Raw genomic sequence first — 19,283 nt, forward strand, 5'->3', positions numbered from 1 at the left:
GCCACCCTGAGACTACATAGAGAATTGCAGGTCAGCCTGAACTAAAGTGAGACCCTACCTTGAAAAACCAAAAAAATAAAAATTAAAAAAAAAATTGAGGCAGAAACGGAGTGTTGCAGTCAGGTTCATATTGCTGGTAGAAATCACCCAACCAAGAGCAACTTATGAGAAAAAGAGGTTTATTTTGGCTTACAGACTCGAGGGGAAGCTCCACAATGGCAAGGGAAAATGATGGCATGAGCAGAGGGGGGACATCATCCCCTGGCCCACATAATGTGGACAACAGTAACAGGAGAGTATGCCAAACACTAGCAAGGGGACATTGGCTATAATGCCCATAAGCCAGCCCCCAACAATACACTACCTCTAAGAGGCATTAATCCCAAAATCTCTATCAGCTGGGAACCTAGAATTTAGAACACTTAAGTTTATGGGGGACACCTGAATCAAACCACCACACTGAGTTTGAAATAAGAGTCATTCCTTTGGAATGTAAATTATTGTGTCATGCCAAAAAAGAAAGAAAATACTCAGATGAATAAAATTAAAGAGGAAGCAAGAGAGAAAATACCCACATAAGTAAAATCAGTGAGGAAAAGGGTGTGATTACAGTAAGCATAAATGTCCATGTAATCCAGAACATGATAATAGAATACTTTGAAAACCTATATTTCAGTAAGTTGAAAAACCTAGGAGAAATGGCTAAATTCCTAAATACATATGGCATATCAAAATTAAAGAGTACTTAAACAGTTTCAATATATCTCTACAAATTACTGATCTTGAAGTAATAATAGAAATATGCCAACCATCACCACAACAAAAATCCTATAACATCTTTAAAAATAACATTAAACTTTTCTTTTATTTAGTTATTTACTTATTTTTATTAATTAGTTTTGTACTCAATGAATACAGTCAAGTTGGTACCATTGTTAGTCTAATCCATATTCTACCCCCTCCCCCTGGCCCCTCCTTGTTGAGGTATATGGGTCATGCATTATGGAGTTAGCCCACAGTTATGGGTAGGAGAAATGTCTCTGTATATCATGACCCAATGTGTGGCTCTGATATTTTTTCTGCCCCCTCTTCAGCAAAATTTCCCTGAGCCATGTTGGGTTCATTTTGGGTCTGCATCAGTGAGGAGGTGTTGGGATCCTCTGAGTCTCTGATTATCTGATTTGGTAGGAGTTGATTGTTCTCTGTGTTGATCTCCTTCCCCCTTGTACTGGTACCAGGTTCACCAAGAAAACATCACCCTTGCTTGTTTTGCCAATGATTCTTAGGTTCAGTTGGGGCCCTTTAGAGATATGATCTCTCCTTAGGATCTGTGTCTATCTGAAAAAGAGAAGCAGATTCTACAATGGATAGTAAAGTTAACACCAGATAAATGGGATAACCCTTATTTTTTTGATAGAGAATTTAATAGGTATAGGCCCTCTTGTAGCCCATGATTGCTGGTAGCTTGATAATGGAGAGTGGTCTCATGTTTGGATATGGTTCTGACTTGTTTCCCAGCTACAGTTATGGGTCCCATTCCACTGAGCAGATCAGTTAGCCAAATCAAGAGCAGTTGGTTTCCCGCCATGGCTGTACACCACTATTGCACTTGTGTGAGCTTCCCAACAGGTTATTTGCTGCTAAGTAGGTTAGACCATGAGTTACTTAGACAGATATTGGTCATATTCCCCCAGTCACCCATGTAGCACCTTCTGGCACTAGACACGCTGACTGTCTGGGGACTGACTCTCTTCCAGCTTCCAACCATATCATTCCATTTTACATGTCAACCACATATGGTGTCTTCAGCAGTAGGGTGTTACCACTAACCTTTGGTGGGTCATCAAGTACTCTGACAGAAATCTATCTTTCTTTTAGGAAACCTTGTAGCTCTCTCTGATCAAAAGCTCATTGCGGATGATAGCCATTTGCTGGTACTGAGAGTTACAGGTCAGTGCCCACTAAGAAAAGGAAGAAAATATAACTAAAATAAAAGAGTTAGAGAGAAGAGAGAGAGAGAGAGAGAGAGGGAGGGAGAGAGTAGAAGCTGTAGAAGATTAAGGTCAGTCTTCATTGTATCCTCTCCAGTGCCTTGTGGCTCAGGTGTTCCCTCTAATGGCCCGGCTAAGGTTCAACCATTTGGTCTGCCTTTTAGGGTGTAGAATTTTATGGTACTATTGCTGTTTGGGTCTAGATTTGTGTCCCCCACCCATCCCTTGCCCTCCCCACCCACCCTAATAAATTTCTTTGGGGAAATAAAATATCTTTAGATTATTCTCAGCATTTCATGGAACTTATATAAAATAAATGGTATCTTGAGTTTTAGGCATATTGACATAACTTTGTATTATATATGGCCACAATAAAATGAAACTCAAAGTCAACAATGAGAAAACAAGTAATACAGAAACTATTGCAGATTAAATAGCATAGTATTGAAGAATGAAAGGGACATTGAAGAAATCAATAAGTAAATAGAAAAACTCCTACAAATAAATGAAAATTAAAATACAACATACCAAACTTATGAGACACAATGTAGGCAGTCTTAAGACAGAAGCTTATGGCTCTAAATACCTACATTAAAAAAACAGAGAGGTCTCAAATGAATAACCTGATGATCCACCTGAAGTCATTGGAAGCAAACACAAAAGTACATGAGGGAAAAATATAAAGATCAGGACAGAAATAAATGATTTAAAAAAATTTAAATTGATGAAATGGGGCTGGGGAGATGGTTCAGTGATTAAAGTGCTTGCCTATGAAGCTTAGGGACCCAAGTTCAATTCTCCAGTCCCACATAAACCAGATGTGCAAGGTGGTGTATATGTCTGGAGTTCGTTTGAAGAGACAAGAGCCCCTGGCATGCCGATTCACCCTCTCTTTCTCACTCCCTCTCTGTCTGAAATAAAAATAAATAAGTTAATTATAAAATGATGAAATGAATAGTTTTTTCACACTATTGGTGACCATTATCCCCCAGCAGCTCACATAGCACTTTTAAAATTTATGAGAGATAGCCATCAGGGAGCTGGCTTCCTTCTCACTTCCAGCTTGATTTCTCACTAGACTATGACCACAGCCTATGGTGACTGTTTTCAGCCACAGTGTCTTACTGTCTAGATCTTGTGGATAATGAAGTGTTTGGGCAATAGCCTGTACTGTTTGAAGAGGGAGGATTTAGGGGCTTCCTTCACCAATAGGTCAGTGTGTGTATGTGTATGTGTGTGTGTGTGTGTGCATGATGGTGGGGATGGGGAGTAACCCATTTCTGGCACTGGGATTTACCAGCAAATGCCTGCGGTTTTAGGGTAAAACATTCTACACCCATGCAATGTACTTCTGACTGGACAATTCTCCCTTCCTTATAAATTGTTATATGTATAATTAGCTAACCAGAAGGAATGTTTCTATGGCACTAATTCATTTTATCATTAGTCTTGTGTGATTCTACCCTTCCTTACTTTAGTCTGCCCTAATAACCTTCCAACATCTGTATTCTTTCTCTCTATTGTCCTGTCAAGTGTACCCTCTTTTCACTCCTTCATATCTCCCCCTCACCTACTCTCATTCTAGTCTCTTGCCAGTACTCTTACTGCAATTTTTAAACAAATAAACCTATACCATGTTAGAAACCATGTATGATAGATAATGTGTGGCACTTGTTTTTCTTGGCCTGTGTGACCTCATTATTATGATGTTGTTTTTGTTTGTTTTCACTTTATTTTTATGTATTTTTCCTTTTCATTTTTTAAAAATTGTCATTTATTTATTGGAGAATGACAGACAGAGAGAGGAACAAGCAGAGAGAGAGAGAGAGAGAGAGAGAGACAGAGACAGAGAGAGAGACAGAGACAGAGGGAGAATGGGTGAGCCAGGGCCTCCAGCCACTGCAAACAAACTCCAGACACATGTGCCCCCCTTGTACATCTGGCTAACATGGGTCCTGGAGAATCGAGCCTTGAACCAGGGTCCTTAGGCTTCACAGGCAAGTGTTTAGCCACCAAGCCATCTCTCCAGACCACAGGTTTTTTTTTTTTATTAGCAACTTCCATGTTTATAAAATATATCCCATGGTAATACCCTTCCTCCCTCCTCCCACTTGCCACTTTGAAACTCCATTCTCCATCATATCCCTCCCCATCTCAATCTGTCTTTCTTTTATTTTGATGTCATGATATTTTACTTTGATTATGATGGTCTTGTGTAGGTAGTGTCAGGCTTTGTGAGGTCATGGTATCCAGGACATTTTGTGTCTGTGGGGAGCATCTTGTAAGGAGTACTACCCTTCCTTTGGCTCTTACATTATTTCTGGCACCTCTGCTCCAAAAGACCCTGAACCTTGGAAGGTGTGATAGAGATATTGCAATGCTGAGCACTCTTATCACTTCTTTCCAGCACCATGATGCCTTCTGAGTCATCCCAAGGGCACTGTCATCTGAAAAGAGAAGATTCTTTACCAAAAGTGGGAGTAGAATTAATATATGAGTATGAACATTAAAAGAAGTGCTTACTGGGCAGGCAATTTGATAAGCATAGTATATACTTTTAGCCACACAGCAGCAGACCTTATAACCCTAGGGCTCATAACTACTCCTGTTTTAAGTTTTTGGTATCCCTCCTATGAAGCAGGCCTCCAGTCCAATTAGAGGGCAGTTGGTTCCCACCATGACAAACATGCCACTATTAAACCTGTTGGCTCATTTGGCATGACTGGCCAAATATAAGTTTGCAGTGACCACTGTTGAGTATCTTCCCTGGTGATTTTTCCTTCTCCCACTGAACTGCATGCAGAATGGCTTCTTCCAGCTTTCTGTTAGCTGGTCTATGTGGAGGAGGTTATCAGGTCAGTTCCAGAAGGATTTCTCAGTGGCCTTGTAGCCCAAGTATGTGGAGTCTTCAGCAATACCATCTTACCATGTATTTCTGGTGGGAAACTGAGGGCCTCAGCAGTGGGCTATAATGTTTTGGAGGCATCAGAGACCTCCCTGGCCAACAACTCACTGGAAGGTATCCCATCCCTGGAACTGAAAATTTTCTAGCAACAATTTTCAGCTCCCGAGTGTTCCATTGTCCACAAAAGTAGGATTCCATATGACTTATTTATATCCTCTTAAATTTTGGTTAGCCCTCCCTTCACCTTTCCTTTACTCAATCTCTTCATGTGACCACACCTTGGGCCTTTTCACCCCCATTAATCTATTCTTCTACTTACATATATACAATACCATTTGACTAAGTACCTCCCTGCCTCCCTTTCTCTTCCCTTTATATCTCTTTTCTAGCTTACTGGCCTTTGCTATTGAGTTTACTTCCTACTCACCCAGGAGTCCAATCATCTGTAGCTAAGATCCACATATGAGAAAGAACACGTGATGCTTGGCTATCTGGGCCTGGGCTACCTCATCTAGTATAATCCTTTACAGTTCCATCCATTTTCCTGCAAATTTCATAACTTCATTTTTCTTTACCGCTGAGTAGAACTCCATGGTATAAATGTACCATAAATTCATTATCCACTCATCAGGTGAGGGACATATAGGCTGGTTCCATTTCGCAGCTATTGTGAATTGACTGGCAATAAACATGGCTGAGCAAGAACCTCTAAGGTAACGAGGTGAGTCCATGGAATATATGCTTAGGAGTGCTATAGCTGGGTAATATGATAGATCTATTTTTAGCTGTCTTAGGAACCTCCACACTGATTTCCACAATGACTGGATCAGATTGCATTCCCACCAACAGTGTAGAAAGATTCCCTTTTTTCCTCATCCTCACCATCATTTATGGTCATTTATTTTCATGATGGTAGCCAATCTGTCAGGGGTAAAATGGAATCTCAATGTAGTTTTAATCTGCATTTCCCTGATGTCTAGAAATGTAGAACATTTTTTAGATGCTTATATGCCATCCATATTCCTCCTTTTGAGAACACTCTAGTTCCATAGCCCATTTTTTAATTGTGTTGTTCGATTTCTTATTATCTAATTTTTCGAGTTATTTGTATATCCTAGATATTAATCCTCTACCAGATGTATAGCTGGCAAAGATTTTTTTTCTCATTCTGTAGATTGCCTCTTTGCTTTATTCACAGTACCTTTGCCATATAATCTTTGTAATTTCATGAGGTCCCAGTGGTTAATCTGTGGTTTTATTGCCTGAGCAATTGGGGTTATATTGAGAAAGTCTTTTCCAAGACCAATATGTTGAAGGGTTTCCCCCGCTTTTTCCTCTAACAGTTTCAGACTTGCAGGTCTGATATTAAGGTTGTTAATCCATTTGGACTTCATTCTTGTGCATGGAGAGAGAGAAGAATCTATTTTCATCCTTCTATAGATACATATCCAGTTTTCCCAGCACCATTTGCTGAGGAGGCTGTCTTTTCTCCAATGAGTATTTTTGGCATTATATTGAATATCAGGTGGCTATAGCTACCCAGACTTACATCTGGGTCCTCTATTCTGTTCCATTGGTCTACATGACTGCTTTTGTACCAGTACCATTGTGCTTTTGTTACTATGGCTCTATAGTATAGGTTAAAATCAGGTATGGTGATAACACCAGCCTTATTTTTGTTGCTCTCTATTGTTTTAGATATCCAAGATTTTTTTGATATTCCTAATGAATTTTTGGATTGTTTTTTGTCTTTCCGTGAAGAATGCAGTTGGAATTTTGACGGGGACTGCATTAAATGTGTAGATTGCTTTTGGTAAGATTGCCATTCTTACAATATTGATTCCTCTGATCCAGGAACAAGGGATGTTTTTCCATTTCCCAGTGTCTTCTGCAATTTCTTGCTTGAGTGTTGTAAAATTTTCACTGTAAAATCCCTCACTTCCTTGGTTAGGTTTTATTCCAAGGTGTTTTATTTTCTTTGATGCAATTGTGAATGGGAGTGATTCCCTGATTTCCTCCTCTGAGTGTTTGTTGCTGGCATATAGGACAGCTACTGATTTCTGTGTATTTATTTTGTATCCTGCTACATGGCTATAGGAGTTTATCAGCTCTAACAGTTTGCTGGTAGAGTTTTAGGGTCCTTTATGTATAGAATCATGTCATATGCAAATAATGATAACTTGATCTCTCCCTTTTCAATTTGTATCCCTTTTTGTGTATCTCTTGCCTTATTGCTATGGCTAGGACTTCCAAAACTATATTAAATAAAAGTAGAGACATTGGATACCCTTGTCTTGTTCCTGATTTTAGTGGAAAAGCTTCAAGGTTTTTCCCATTTAGTTATATGTTGGCTATAGGCTTGTCATATATAGCCTTTATTATATTGACATATGTTCTTTCTATTGCCAGTCTCTGTAGGACTTTTATCATGAAGGGATGTTGAATTTTGTCAAATGTTTTTTTCTGCATCTAATGAGATGATCATGTGATTTTTGTCCTTCAGTCCATGTATACAATGTATTGCATTTATCAATTTCCATATGTTGAAACATCTCTGCATCTCTGGAATAAAGCCTATTTGATCAAGGTGAATGATCTTTCTGATATATTCTTATATTTTGTTTGCCAATATTTTGTTGAGAATTTTTGCATCTATGTTCATGAGGGACATTGGTCTGTAATTTTCTGTTTTTGTTCTATCTTTGCCTGGTTTTGGTATCAAGGTGATGCTGACTTCATAGAAGGAGTTTGGTAGGATTCCTTCTTTTCTATTTTATGGAAAAGCTTAAGAAGCAATGGTGTCAGTTCTTCCCTGAAGGTCTGGTAAAATTCACTAGTGAATACATCTGGGCCTGAACTTTTTAATTTGAAGATTTTTGATAACTGCTTGGATCTCCATACTTGTGTTAGGTCTATTCAAGTGATTAATCTTGTCTTGATTTAATTTAGGTAGGTCTGGGCTGGAGAGATGGCTTAGTGGTTAAGCACTTGCCTGTGAAGCCTAAGGACCCCGGTTCGAGGCTCACTTCCCCAGGTCCCATGTTAGCCAGATGTACAAGGGGGCACACGAATCTGGAGTTAGTTTGCAGAGGCTGGAAGCCCTGGCATGCCCATTTTCTCTCTCTTCCTCTATCTGTCTTTCTTTCTGTGTCTGTCACTCTCAAATAAAAAAAAAAATATTTAAAAAAAAATTTAGGTAGGTCATATAAATCAAGGAAATCACCTGCTTCTCTCAGATTTTCATACTTAGTACAGTATATTGTTTATATAGTATGCCCCTATGATTTTTTGAAATTCTCTAGTATCTGTTGTGATGTTGCCTGTTTCATCTCTAATTTCATTAATTTTTGTCACTTTTCTCTTTCTTTTGGTCAGATTTGCCAAGGGTTTATCAATCTCGTTTATCCTTTCAAAGAACCAACTCTTTGTTTCTTTGATTCTTTGGATTCTTTTTTTGGTTTCTATTTCATTAATTTCTGCCTTAACCTTTATTATTTCTTCCCATCTACTGATTTTTGGTTTGCCTTGTTCTTCTTTTTCCAAGGCTTTAAGGTGAAGAATTAGGTCATTTACTTGACACCTTTCTAAATTCTTAATATGGGCCTTGTTCTGCCTTCATTGTGTCCCAAAGGTCTTGGTATGTTGTGTTCTCATTATCATTTGACTCTATGAATTTTTTTATTTCCTTCTTGATTTATTCATTGACCCATTCATCATTTAGTAGTGTATTGTTTAGTTTCCATGATTTTGTGTATGCTCTATAGCTTTTCTTGCTATTGATTTGTAGTTTGATTCCATTGTGGTCAGATAGAATGCAAGGAATATTCCAATTTTCTTGTATGTGTTAAGATTTTATTTGTGTCCTAATATATGTTCTATTTTACAGAATGTTCCATGTTCTGCAGAAAAGAATGTGTATTCTGTAGCAGTTGGATGAAATGTCCTGTATATATCTGTTCTGTCCATTTCTTCTATGACCTCATTTAATATAGACGCTTCTCTGTTTATTTTTTGCTGAAATAACCTATCAGTTGATGAAAGTGAAGTGTTGAAGTCACACACTACCACTGTGTTTGGTGTTATCTGCAACCTTACTTCTCATAGCGTTTGTTTGATGAAGGTGGGAGCCACCAGGTTAGGTGCATATATTTTTAGCATTGTAATGTCCTCCTGTTGGAGTGTGCCTTTAATCAATATAAAGTGACCTTCCTTATCTTTCTTAACTAATGTTGGACTGAAGTCTACCTTGTCAGATATTAGGATAGCAATACCTGCTTGTTTTCTAGACACATTTGCTTGAAACACCATTTTCCAACCTTTCACTCTAAGAGTGCCCATCGTTTGTAGAAAGATGTGTTTCCTGGAGACAACAAATTGAAGGATCCTGCTTTTTAACTCTGTCTGCAAACCTGTCCTTTGGTTGGGGCATTGAGGCCATAGATATTAAGAGATATTATTGAAATGTATGTATTCATTTTTGTCATTTGTTTTTAGTTCTGCTGGTTTTACCTTTGCTCTCTTGTGTTAACTAATATTTGAGTATTGTTTTATTTTTCCATGTTTCTTATATGTATGATTTTTTTTTTTCTCTTCAGCATAGAGGATTCTTTCAAGTATTTTCTGAAGAGTGGTTTTGTCTTCAAATATTCCTTTAGCCTTCGTTTGTTGTGGAGTGTCCATCTATTTGAATGGATAGCTTTGCAGGATAAAGGAACCTTGATTGACAGTTGTTGTCTTTCAGCATTTGGAATACACCATTCAAAGCCCTTCTGGCTTTCAAAGTTTGTGTTGAGTAATCTGCTGTGGTCCTGATGGGCTTGCCTTTATAGGTAACTTGATTTTTCTCTCTAACGTCTTTCAAATTTTTTTCTTTGGTTTGTATGTTTGGTTTAATTATAATATGGCAAGGAGAGGTTCTCTCCAGATTTTGTCTAGTTGGTGTTCTAAAGGATTCTTGCATCTGTATTGGCACCTCTTTCCCAATTTGGGGGAAGTTTTCTTCTGTGATTTTGTTGAAAGTTCCTCCTATGCCTTTGGAGTGAAATTCTTCACCTTATACTCTATCCTGAATTCTTATGTTTGATCTTTTCATAGTGTCCCGAATATCATGAAATTCCCATTCATACTTTCCTATTAGTTTGTCTTTCTCTTTGTTAGATCTGACACCTGGTCTTCTAGTTTAGATATTCTGTCCTCTTCTTCATCCATTTTACTGGTGAGATTTTCTGCAGTTTTTTATTTCATTAACTATGTTCTTCATTGCTAGTAATTCTGAATTTTTTCTTTATTATTTCTATTTCCTTATTTATGTCTTGTATTGATGTCTTTATTTCATCAAATTGGTGTCCTGTGTCTTCTTTGATTTCCTCTTTGACTTCTTTAAGCATATTTATAATCATTTTTTTGAAATCTTTCTCAGGCATTTCCTCTAACTCATTCTCACTGGAGGCCATTTCTTATGCATTAATACGTTTTGGTGGATTTATACTGTCTTTACTTTTGGTGTTTCTTGTGTTATAATGTATATATTTTTGCATCTTGGATTAATTTCATGTTTGAATTTTCTAATTAGCTGTAGTATCATTGGATGTATCAATCAATCTGGTGTTATATATCTTCAGATTAGGAGCTTAAGTTGCTAGGTGTGGCTCTCAAGACTCTCAGAGTATCAACAACAGTGACCCTAGGTGCTGGGTTTGCCTCAAGTAGGCTGAGTGGAACAAAACACAAACAGATTCTAAAATTTACTAAACAATGTACACATTCATGGAAAAACTGCACAGATTTATGCAAGAGTAGGTATTATGACAACCAGATTCTCTAACTGTCCCTTATGGTGAGTGATGCCCCACACCCTTAATCCTGTCAACAAGAAGGTTAACATTTCTGTTCTGTTGAGGGTTCCAAGTCAGCTTGTGACCAACTGAGACCCTTCCCTAATGTACAACAGAAGAGGAAACAAGCCCCTATAAATCAAGAAGAAACCAATAACAAGCCCAAGATAAAGCTTATTTAAGAATGGCAATCCAACTATCCATCAGATTTAACATATAATTTATCCTGATATGGAAGGTGCAATTAGCACTTCTGGTCCCGGCCTATATACCAGGTTTACTTGGCAGGTAGTGACCTTGTGTAATCCCAGTTACCTTTTGTGATGTATGCTGTGCTCCTGCTTGGGTCCATCTTTGGTGCTCTGTGCATTCAAGGAGGCTGGCTGGGTCATTGGATTGCTGCTCCGGATGCCGGTGCTGGGTGCTGTGATCTCCCTTCCCCTGGTCTGTGGTGCTTGCCTGCTGGTGCGTGCGCTGGTGGTGGGGGAGGGGAGGTGTGGATGGTGGCTTTAGTTCTCGTGCTGATCCATGTAATCCTTACCTCTTGATCTGCTCCTACATTGTTCACTGCAGTTCTCCACTTTTCTTGAGTTTGCAGAGAGCTCTGTTGTGAGTTGAAAATTCCCTCACCTGGCTTTTCCTGTGGCTTAAGCCAAGCCTTGTAGCTGTGGCCCCATGTACCTGGTGCTGCCGCTGCTGGAGCTGCTTCCTCCTGCCTATGTGGGCTCTGGATCTCTCCTACTTCTCTGCTACCATTGGTAATTTCTTATATACTTACTTTTTAGTAGAAGAGTGTATTTTTCTGCTTTTTGTTTGTTTGTTTTTTGGCTTTTTCTCCCCTACACTGCTTTGGCATGGTTCCTGTGCCACCATCTTAACCGGAAGTCTCTAGAATGCTGGTTTTTTTGTTTGTTTGTTTTTGTTTTTTTGGTTTTTCAAGGTAGGGTCTCAATCTAGCCCAGGCTGACCTGGAATTCATTATGGAGTCTCAGGGTGGCCTCAAGCTCATGGCAATCTTCCTACCTCTGCCTCCCAAATGCTGGTATTAAAGGTGTGCGCCACCATGCCCGGCTAGGATGCTGTTTTTTAAGTCTATCAGTTTCTTGCAAATTTCTTCATTTCATTTTTCTTTACCACTGAGCATTTTTCTTTACCACTGAGAATTCCATTGTGAATATGTATCCTATCTTCATTATCTTTTCATCAAGTGATGAGCACCTGGGTAATTCCATTTCTAACCATTGTGAATAGAGCAACAACAAATGTGGAAAATATTAGAATCTTTAGGAATGCCCCAGAATAGTATAGCTTGATAAAATGGTAGTTCTATCTTCATATTTTTAAGTAGTTCCCATACCGATTTCCATAGTCACTATACAAGCTTGCACCCCCACCAGCAGTGGATGAGGGTTCCTCTTTCTCCAAACCCTATTAAGCATATGTTGTCATTCAATTTTTTGATGATAACCATTCTGACCAGAATGAGATGGAATCTCAAATCTGTTTTAATTTGCATTTCTCTGATGACTGAAGATATGAACATCTTTTAAAATACCTATTGACCTTCATAAAAGGAGCCAGAGAGCATTCCCTTGTTTTCAGTTGTGTAAAATAACTGGATCACTGATTTTAACAGATGTCAGTATGGTAGAACTTGCTGAAGAATCCATCTGAACCAGAACTTTTATTTTATGGGGAGGCTTTTAATTCCTTTTTCAATCTCATTTGATGTTATAGCTCATTTCAGGTAATGTATCTTCTGCATTAGATTAAGTGAGATGGGTCAAGAAGTTTACCTATTTCTTCCAAGTTTTCAGAATTTGTGTAAAATGGGTTTTGGAAATATGTCCTACTGATTTTCCAAATTTCATCGTTATCTGTTGTAACAGCTCCTGTTTCATATCTAATCTTGTTGGTTAGATTCTTCTCTCCTTTTCTTTTGAGCAAGTTGGTGAAGTTTTTATTAATTTCATCCACATATTAAAAGAACCAGCTCTTAATTTCATCAACATTTTAAATTGTTTTCTTCATTTCTAATACTTTGATTTCTGCTTTGATCTTGATTATTTATTTCCTTTTGATATTTGTGGGTTGGATTGTTCTTGTTTGTCCAAATCCTTCACATAGATTGTTACCTTTTATTCTGAATCTCTCTAGTATTGTAATGGAGGCACTTAGTGCTATCAACTTACCAAGTATGACTTCCTTCATCATGACCCATATGTTTTTGTATATTGTATTTTCATTGTCACTCAGTTCTAGGAATTTTTTCAGTGCACTTTTTGACTTCTTCAGTGACTGTTCATTGTTAAATAGTCAGTTGTTCGATCTCCAGGATTTGGTGTATTTTCTTTTGGTTCTTTTATTTATTTATTTCTAGCTTTATTGAATTATCAATTTTAGAGAAAGTTCCATGAGCTTCTGAGAAGAGTATGTATTCTGTACCTTTTTGGTGGGATGCAATATACATGTCTTTTAAGATCATTTGTTCTATAAGTGCTGTTTAGCTCAATTGTTTCTCTTTTTGTATTATGTTTAGATGGTCTATTGTTGATAGTGGTGTATTAAAGTCTCCTGTTATTATTGAGTTAGTATTTGTTTCTGATTTACTCTCTAGTCAATTTTGATTTATAAAGTTCAGTGCACCTGGGTTTGGTGCATATGTTTATAAAAATGTCTTAATGATTTCCCCAATTCCTCTGAGTTTTCAGGTAGAGCCAGTGTGAGGTATACTGGGTTGCTTATCTCCTCAGGTCCAGCTCCCATCTGAAAAAGAAATGCAGATTCTGTAACAGAGAATGAAGGCAGCTCCAGTTAAATGGGGTAGCCATTATTAATTTAGAGAGAATTCAAATGGATTAGACCCTCTTATAGTGTAAGGTTAGTGGAAACTTGACAATGGAAAGCAGAATCATTATCTGGATATGATTCTGACTTATTTTCCAGATCCACTTATGGTTTCCTTTCCACTGAGCAGAGCTGTTAGCCAGTACAAGAACACTTGGTTACCCTGCATGGCTGTGTGCAACTATTGCACTTGTGTGAGCATCAGGTCAGGTTGTTTGCTCCTGAGTCGCTGAGACTTTGAGTTGCTTGGACACATGTTCACCACTTCTGCCCTGTAGCTCTTGTAGTGTCTTCCAGCACTAGATGGTCTAATTGTCTGGGAACTGGTCCTTCTCTGAATTTCAACCAGGTCTCTCCATGGTCCATGCCAATACCGTTTGGTGTCTTCAGCAGTAGGGTCTTACCATTAACCTCTAATGGGTAATCAAGTACTCTGACAGAAGTCTGTCTTGTTTGTTTTGGGAGATCTAGTATGACTCTCTGATCAATAGCTCTTTATAGATGTAGACCATATCGTGGTGCAGGGAATTACAGACCAGTGCCAAAGGAAAAGAAAAATGAAAAAGAGAATAAAGAGAAACAGGAGAAATTTGAGTTTAGGTTTTGTCTTACTCTCTCCAGGGTCCTTCAGTTCAGGTGCTCCTCCTAAGGTCCTCTTGAGAGTTCCACCTTTTATTCAGACTTGTAGGATATAGATTTTTGTTGGTAAAGTCATTAGGTCCCTTAATGTACAGAATCATATCATCTGCAAATAATAATTTGATCTCTTACTTTCCAACTTATATCACTTTTATGAATGTCTCTTGCCTTTTTGCTATAGCTAAGACTTCCAGTACTATATTAAATAAAAGTGTGGACAGTGGAAACCCTTGTTTTGTTCCTGAATTTAGTGTGAAAGCTTCAGGTTGTCCTCCATTTAGTACCATGTTTGCTGTAGGTTTGTCATGAATAGCTTCTATTATCTTGAGATATGTTTCATCTTTTCTCAATTTCTGTAATACTTTTACCATGAAGGGATGTTTAATTTTGTCTAATGCCTTTTATGTATCTATTGAGATGATCATGTGACTTTTATCCTTCAGACCATTTAGAGTATGTTTTATAGTTATCAATTTGCATATGTTGAACCATCTCTGGATCTCTGGGATAAAGCCAACTTGGTGGAGATGGATGATCCTAATATATTCTTGTATTTGGTTTGCCAATATTTTGTTCAGAATTTTTGCAACTATGTTCATGAGAGAGATTGGTCTTTAATTTTCTTTTTCTTTTCTTTTCTTTCTTTCTTTCTTTCTTGCTTTCTTTCTTTCTTTCTTTCTTTCTTTCTTTCTTTCTTTCTTTATTTATTTATTTATTTATTTATTTTTGTCTTTGCCTGGTTTTAGTATGAGGGTGATGCTGGCTTCATAAAAGGAGTTTATTAGAAATCATTCCTTTCCTATTTTATGGAAAAGCTTGAGTAGTGGTGTATTTCTTCTTTGAAAGACTGGCAAAATTCACCAGTGAATTCATCTGGGTCTGGCCTGTTTTTAGTTGGCAGACTTTTTGTAACTACTTGGATCTCTGTACTTGTTATAGGTCTATTTAAATGGTTTATCTAATCTTGATTTAATTTTGATAGGTCATGTGAATCAAGAAAATAATCCATTTCTTTCAGATTTTCAAAGTTAGAATCATAAAGATTCTTATAGTATGCCCTTATAATTTTCTGAATTTCTTTAGCATCTGCTGTAATGGGGCCCTTTTCATCTCCAATTTTAATAATTTTTGTCTCTTTTCTCTTTACTAAGGGTTTATCAATTTTGTTTACCTTTCAAAGGAACAACTCTTCATTTCAGTGAGTTTTTGGATTTTATTTGTTGTTTTATATTTCATCAATTTATGCCCTAATCTTTATTATTTTGTCCCATCCACTGATTTTTGGTTTTCCCTTTCCAAGGCCTTAAAGTGAAGCATTAAATTGTTTACTTGTGAACTCTTTAGTTATTTAATATAGACACTTAGAGCTACAAATTTCCCTCCTAAGTCTGCCTATAGTGCTCGAATGAATGTCTCTAGGAAGCAGCTAGGAGCCTTTGAACCCACTAATCCCCTTAGGACCCTCTTCCTGCTCTCAACTGCTTATAAACCCATTTCCCTATTGATTAAACTGTGCTGTTCACAGAGACTACCTCCCAAAAGTGCTTCTTTCATTTCACTCTCTATGGTTGCCTGGATGCCTTTGGGGAACCACAACTCTGAGAATCCAGGGACCCATATCTGATGCCCAAACAGGGACCCTCTGAGACAGACCAGGATATGTATGTGCTCTTCCAGAGGGACTGAGAGATATCAGCCCATGTGCTTTTGCCTCCATGGTTTTGAGGGCTAGTAGGCTTCTCTTTTTCCTCTATTATTTTTGGTTCATGCCATTGAGAGAGCCCAGACACAACAAAATGGCAACTGATATCTCTTGGCCAAGGCCACTCTTCAGGATTGACTAAAGGCCAGCTGTCCTCTGCCAGGACTTCGACAGCCCATTGGGTGTTGGCAAAGACCTTCTATCTACTTCTCTCCAACACCAAAATCTGGTAACATATTGACCTCTTAAATCCTTGTAGGGCGGGTTGCCAGTCTGTTAAACTTGCAGACAGGCTTATGTCCTGAACATTGGGGAACCCCCCACAGTGCTATTCAGACCTTGGGAATGTTGCCTTCTGGTCTTGGCATTTCCACTCTTTTTCTATAATAAATCATATTGTCTCCTACAAAAAGGCCAGTTCCTTTTGGAAAGAAGTCCTCCAGGTTGACCCCTGGAGGATTTCTGGAGATCCATGTGACCCAGACATGTGGACACACATAGCTTATCTGGCTAGGAAATGAAAAGTTCAGGGAGAAAATTTCCCCTTACTCCCTTTTCAATTCCTTTCAAGTTTCTCCATTCAGGCAGCAAGCTGGCTTTGCAAGCACTCCAAAGTGGCTCAGGCCCAGAGGTAAGCTCATGTATGCTGAGACATTGGTTCTCTGGCCCACGCAGGCATAATGTCTCTGCTTACCTTCCCAGCAGTCCTGGGGGCCTGCACCCTTCTCCAGCAGCCTCCAGTGGTCCCAGGGTCTTCCTCCCTTCTTTCCATTTCATGAAGCCACACCTGGGCCAACGAGCCAGCAGTTTCCTGACCACTACCTCCATGTCTACCAGACTTGACCACAGGTAATGCATGGGAGCAGGGCAGGGCTGATCTGAAGTTACCAGGTATTTTAAGAAAATAATTTAATTTCCTGTTCTTTAAAAGTAGGGGGCAACTGGCCTGAATTCTAGGCCAGCCTGCTTCAAGATAGTACTTAGATGGGAATGTTAAAATATGTGGATAAAGATGTATGTATGTAGGAAAGAATTTTCAGGCTAAACCTAAACACCATGGCTAAAGTTAAAGATTTTTCAACTGTTTACAAACTTTTAAGGAATAAAAACCTAATTTTCAAGTTAAAAATGTTGGAGTAGCTTGGTAAAACTTTATCAAATTTAAGTCATGTGTAAAACAAAATTGTTTTATATTAATAAAACTTTCTATAGTAATAAAATCAATGGTTATCAAGATTAAGCTAAAATCATTGGTTAACAAATGGTGTTTTTTCTTTCAAAACAGATTTGTCAAGGGATGTAGTAGAGTTTAGCTGTTTTGGCTCAACTAAGGTCTGCTTCTACTCTATTTTATGCAAAGTAACCATCTCATTTCTGGCATGTTAAGTATAGTGCTTATATCGAAATTAACTCTTAAAATATATTCCCTACTTTAGGGTACAGCCTCATACTCAAACAATAGTCCTCATCTCAGAAAAATAATTTCAAGTTCTGTGGTTCTGTTTACAATGTTTTCTGGGTAACTGGTACCCACCCAGGAATCTGACCTAATCAAAGATGTTTACAATCACAGGTGCTAAGACTTTATACCGTCTTACTTATTGTTTGACAACAAAATTTTAAAAGGTTGTACAAAATGATTTTAAGAAGCTTTTGTGCCATTCTTTAACTAAATATATTTCAGTAATCAAATGTTTTCTATGTAGACATACATCCAGATTGGTGTAACTTACTTTCTAAGTGTGCTAAACACCTATGTAGAAGCCAAAGCCAATGGGAATCATGAAGCAAAAAGGGTCAACATTTTGGCCTGTGCTCCCATGTCATGTTGCCACTGGAGATGATGGGACACTTCTACACTGGCCCCCTGATAAGTCACCTGTCTTCCTGAGCAGGGGACACAGAGACCCAAACAAAATTGACATACAGTCTGAAACAGAAGAGTCACAATTGAGGAGCAATCAGTCCTCCTGACTTCCCAAAGAAGGGAAAACTACTTGGCCAGCATGGTCCTGACTCATCATAACAGAAAGAAAACACCAGCAAGCTATAAGGCTACACCTGGGTCCCTAAAGTCTCCTTTGGAGAGCCATCAGTGAACTCCAAAATTAATCCTTAATTAAATTTTGGTTACCTGTTTGGTCTTAAACAGTCAGAGAGAAATGTATAAAGAAAAATTAAAAAAAATAGCTTAAATAAATGAATGGCCTGTTAAGTAATAAAAAAGAGCTTTCCAAGAGGGGAATCAAACAAGACCTTAAGACATTTCCCCCCATCATTCATAGTTCTATTTCTGTAATAAAAAATCAACTGTAGTAGTCAAAACATGTTATTTTCAAATCTGAAATATGTAAGTGCTGAGACCAAAAATATATTTGTATAGCCTTTAATGGAAATCAATGGGTCTCTATTATCAATGTTAAATATTGTACATATGTTTCTGATAACTCTACTAATATCTCAACTGTTTTACAAGTGACATGGAAACAGAATCAGGCCATGTTGAATATTGCTTTGCCATTTGATGAACAGTTCTGGAAGAATATCTCAGCCAGCTCATACTCAGATGGTCCTGAGAATCCAACTTCACCTACTTGGGTTCCCTCAACCACAAGAACAACCAGTTTTCTATGTGCTCACTTCTCATTAACTCCATACGTTTATTTTTTTCTCCCCAATGTTCTCTTCCAAGACTATCTTCCTGCTCTGCATCAATACAGTTCTGGGGTCCATTAGAATAGTTCCCTTCTCTGGGAGAGACTCTCTAACTGCCATAATTTCATGCCCATTCAGCAGGAAGTAGTAAGTGATCTGACTTCTTCGTCCTATGTCCCCTAACAGCAGTTAGAGCATGTTCTTATGAGAGGGAGAAATAAAGGGGAGTTAGGTTGACTGGACACTTGAAGATAAAAAGGAGCAAGAAAGTTTTTCTTATCTCTTGTCCAGATCAAAGAACTGTATTTCCATGTTTGTGCCTTGTCCCTGGCTCTGGAAAGGACAGACCTCATCCCCTTTTATGCCAGTCAAGTTGTGCCTCTCTGCCTGTCAAGCTCCAAGCCAAACAGAGCTGAATGCCTGCTCAATATTTCCATAACCAAGACAACTTGTGTCAAGATACCTGCTCTCCTTTGGTGTAAAGGGGTAACCACACCATACATAAATATTCCCTCTCCCACTTTTTGTTCCCCAGTCTTGATTGCTTCAGAGGTGTATCTCTACAAGGAAGAAGAATAAGGGGCTTACAAACTACTTCTGTGCCAAGTGAAAGAGATTTTCATCCCTCTGCTGGTGGATCTCAGCATGATGCTGTGTCTGGGTGTCTCCAGTGACCAACAACCTCAAATCTCTCCAGAAATAATTGAACT

This window comes from Jaculus jaculus, chromosome 17, assembly GCF_020740685.1.
Source record: "Jaculus jaculus isolate mJacJac1 chromosome 17, mJacJac1.mat.Y.cur, whole genome shotgun sequence".
Taxonomy (NCBI): Eukaryota; Metazoa; Chordata; class Mammalia; order Rodentia; family Dipodidae; genus Jaculus; species Jaculus jaculus.